This window comes from Punica granatum, unplaced genomic scaffold (assembly GCF_007655135.1).
Source record: "Punica granatum isolate Tunisia-2019 unplaced genomic scaffold, ASM765513v2 Contig00421, whole genome shotgun sequence".
Classification (NCBI taxonomy): domain Eukaryota; kingdom Viridiplantae; phylum Streptophyta; class Magnoliopsida; order Myrtales; family Lythraceae; genus Punica; species Punica granatum.
This window is the reverse complement of record NW_022204336.1, coordinates 5,486-9,826: the sequence shown is the minus strand read 5'-3', so window position 1 is coordinate 9,826 and position 4,341 is coordinate 5,486. Positions and strand designations below refer to the sequence as shown.

The 4,341-nt window shown below is 35.6% G+C and overlaps 1 long non-coding RNA gene across 5 annotated transcripts; it reads right to left on the bottom strand.

Annotated features, from left to right (window-relative positions):
* Positions 1-666: 666 nt before the first annotated feature.
* Positions 667-3,800, bottom strand: LOC116190332. 5 transcript variants are annotated; one of them, XR_004152648.1, is made up of 3 exons: positions 3,319-3,800; positions 1,013-3,111; positions 667-834 (listed from the first exon to the last, which is right to left on the bottom strand). It is a non-coding gene; the product is annotated as an uncharacterized LOC116190332 (long non-coding RNA). The 5 variants fall into 5 exon arrangements; XR_004152649.1 differs by having other exon boundaries at positions 667-1,095; positions 1,704-3,111; positions 3,319-3,796; XR_004152650.1 differs by having other exon boundaries at positions 1,704-3,111; positions 3,319-3,795.
* Between the last annotated feature and the right edge of the window lie 541 nt (positions 3,801-4,341).

Below are 4,341 nucleotides of genomic sequence, written 5' to 3'. Positions count from 1 at the left end.
CATTACTTAAGTAATCTGTCCAGCTAATATTTTAAACTGATATTGGTAATATTAAAATGTAGACTCTTACGTAACCGGGGGGGGTTCGCAGAATAAAAGGATAGTTTAAAGAATTCAACTTTGGCTCATGATTGAAGCAACATTGCAAGAAAAAACAACTTTTAGCAAACCAAATATGTTGGTGAACACCTATAAAAAAAAATGTTGATGAACACAGAGATTCACTGTTATAAATCTATTTATCAGGTTATACCTTCAACATAAAATATAATTAAGAAAAAATTCTGATCCTATAGCGCTCTCCAATTGAATTTTGAGCCATTGGTATAAATGTGTGAATGTAAATATGTTAACTGTATTTTAGCATACACCTACTCTTTTTAGTAAAAGATAAACCATGAGTAGGGTAAAGTTTGTATCTGCAGAAGTTTACCAATTATATATTCCTATCAGTATGGTACTTCAATTTTTAGTACATGAGCCAAAAAAGATTAATGGCGAACCCTCAATTGTTTTCTTATTCTTTATAAGAAGAAGTGAAACCTTGATTAATAGAAAAGCAAATAATATTTTACAACACAAAACAAAGCACAATAAGTGAACAACCATTGTATTTTCGCATTCTTTAATCTGTATATTCTAAATAAACATTTAAGTCATGCACCATGAAAAATAAATCACGTTAAATATTTTTGGCCATTGACGAAAGAACAAAGAGTTAAATGAAGTATCTATTAATACATTCTTATATAGCCAAACAAATTTCTGTGACATAAAATTTCATGCTGTCTTCAATAAGTCGTTTGTTTGGTTCTCATATCAGCTTCACAGTACCTAAATCACAAGAAATACAAAAAGGAAATCTGAGTTTAAGATACCGAATAAATAATAACATCTCCAAGTTTATAGGAATGACACAGAATTCTAAATGTTCTTGATCTCAAATATAATCTCATATCTCAGGCAAAGAAAAGGAAACAACCACTTTAAGGAAGGATCATGACTATGGTACCTGTGCTATGAAATTATGAGCTTTCAATCAAACCTAGATATACTTATGGATCAAATCAACTACTTCAAGAAATCGAGTAGTACCTGAGATTGGAGAACTAGCAAACATCAAAAAGTAAGCCCACTCTCTGTTCTTCAACAAAGTATAATATACATGAATCATTTTCCATCTTCTGATTTTTTTTATTTTTTTTATTTAAGAAAGGATATTAAGAGAGATCGCATTTTTTAGTGCTGGAGTCTTGAAAATGGTGATAACCTCAAAAATCATTCATCCAGAAAACCATGCAGTAATTTGTAGAATTCAATAAACAACCTCAAATTACTTTCGAGAAAAAGACAAGTAAATGCAAGAAGGATGTGGAATGACCGGTATTAAAAAAATTATATTCAAGTTCTTCCCAATTTTTGGTATCTAATCTCTTAATAGATGCTTGGTAACCGCTGCAGAGTCTGCATCAAAGTTCTATCTAGATGGGGAGAAAAAGATTCAAATGAGTCGATTACACTCTCCAAGCAAAGTTCTCATTCATGAGGCAGTCTTTGATTTGGAGCACAATTGAAAAGCTTACGCCATTAATTTTTCTTCTGGAGACGGCAATGGGCTCCAAGAACATTGATGGATGTGATATATTTATTGACAAGTCAGTGGTCTTTCCAAGCTGCAAAAATATAAAATTGAAATTCATTACCTCAACTACCATAATCGCTGCAATTCTTCAGGCTCAGCACATGTGAGTTGAAAAGCTTAACCAATGACTGCTCTTTGAAACAAAGGTAACATTCTTTTCAAGATAATCCGCTAGTTGCAAGAGCTTTGTCAATCCGCTATCCCTCGATAAACGAAGCTCTCTCTTTATCATCTCGTGCCAAACAAAGGATGATCCATTCTTCCTTCTTACGAACCAAAAGAACGCCTTCGCACGAGAGAACCAAATCTCATTTTCCTTTCAGGGTAAATTGGCTAGCTGCATAGAAACCATTAATAAAAACACGTGAAATGTCAGCACATACATACTTTAGGCACAATAAAAAGGGATGTTATATCCGGGGTGAGTGAATCCTCATAGATATCAGGTGGCCACACATATAGAGTCAACAAGAGATGGAGTCTGAAGGGGTGGAGGGTTTCCTTTGAGACTCGAGAGATGGAATAGAGAGAGCCCCACAAGTTTTGGATTCTCTTTGCACAAGTAAACACTAAGTAAGAAGATGCTATGATTAAGGGGGATTGCCATGACCCCCAGTGCATGGCTCAAAACTGCTCCACATAATATCATTGTAAAGTATTGCAGTGGCTATATAAATTCAGGTGAGGTCCAATAAGTTGAATCTCAAACTCTTCTATGAAATAGTAGTGGTCTCCTGAAGGCGAAAAAACAGAAAGTTGGTCCCACAAAGTCTTATCTTTTCTTCCATTGTGCTACACTGCTACATTCTCTCAAAGCCCGAAGAAGTATTGGCTTATTTGGACTCTGACACAACAAGCACAAGTCAATGATGATACTTACCTGAAAGGAATATCATGTAACAACGAATTTGGAATGAACGACAACGAAATCAACAGTGCAAGTGAGATGCAGCTGAGTTCCTATCCCTTGAATATAGTTTAAATACAAAAGTTTGTTGATAAGTTCAATTCATTAAAATAACAGGTCTACTCTCCTCACAATTTTTTTTTAAAAGATATGATTTTACATTGGTTCCTAAAAATATAGATGTCCCAAATGATAGAATAAACATCAGGCTGCTTGAGACTGGAGAGACTGTACCAGAGGCCAACGGAGGAGATAACTCCTTATCATTACCATTTGGAAGAATGGATGCTCGAAAAAGAAATAAGCAAGCATATTGAAATTTAAAACATCTTGCAATCTTGTGATTTTTTTTTATTCGCTTTGGATTGCAAATCACAACATAATATAGCAGAGGAAAATGGGTGGTGGGAAGCAATAACTTTATTGGAACAAAACAATGTCCTACATAACTATGAAATTGCCAGACAGTAAGGGTGTGACAAAGTGCGGGCGCCAAGGAAAGGGGGACAACGGTGCACAGGCATTTCCACAAACACTTCGGAGGCGCACAAATGAGGATGGACTGCAGAGAATGAGGAACGATTAAGGAATAGCCGAAGCAGAGCAAAAAGAAGAGAGAACATTCCAATTTCTAGAACTTTACTATAAAAGACTTGACCGAGACAGGAAAGAAGGGAATGGATGCTATATGAGAGTGCTGAAAAGGCTTGAAGAAACCGGTTGTGCGTCCTCTTGGAAGGAAAGGAGAAGGGGTGTCATGGGGTGGTACCTGAAAGCAGGATCGCACGCCTGAGAGGTCTGCCATTGGAGGATAGGCGCAAGAGCACCAACCTGTTTTAGTGGAAGAACTCGGAGAGGGCCGGAGCTCTGATGGGTGGCAGAGCAGAAAGCATAATGTTCGGGCTGAATTCGAAAAAGGGCGTGAATTCTATGAATCAAATACAGTAGCAGTTGTCTGTGAGTGAAGGCCCGACAAGGAGGACGAACGTGAAGTGTGTATTGGAATGGCTGGGATCCATTAGTTTTTCGTTGATAAATGTGTTTTGGCGGATACAAACGTATAGCTAACTGTATGTGACCTTTGGTTGTAAGGGCACTTCAAAGTAAGATTTTGCCTGAACAGGGGTGTTCTATATTAGAAAACAAAAAAAAATCAAGAAACAATTGGATGAGCTCCACTCTTTCTTAAGGATTATAGATTATAAATTATAAATAAATTAGAATTTCTATTTCATTGCACAATGTCTACCGACTTCAAGTAGATTTCACTTATAACGAAAAAAAAAAGGAGATTCCTCACAACGACCTTAGTTTATCTATAATTCAATGTGATCCTCATCTTCAACCACCATCTTTTTGTTTCCCTCGCATATTGTCTTTTTCAATCATTTTTTTTTATGTTAAAACAGGAAACGAATCAATGTTCCCCTCATATGCTGTGTTCTTCATTGATTCTGTCAGCCATAACACAAAAGGAAAACGAAACAAACTACTTCGAAACTTAGGTTGTGTTTGTTTACAACTTAATTAAACAAGTGCTTAAAAGTTAGTTATGAGTTAATTACATGAAAATTTGAATATGAGAGAAAGAGAAATATGAAAGATAATGAAATAGGTTATTTTTCACTTATTGGTGCTCTTTACCCCTCACAAAATTTTTTCTCGCCCTTATCATTCCTACTCTCTTCCTATACATTTCTTTCAGGAGAAGTGCAACAGAAGTCATATAAATTTAGACTTTTTTGGACTTCGGTCTTATAAGTTTCAATTTGAATTTTTCAATCTTATATAT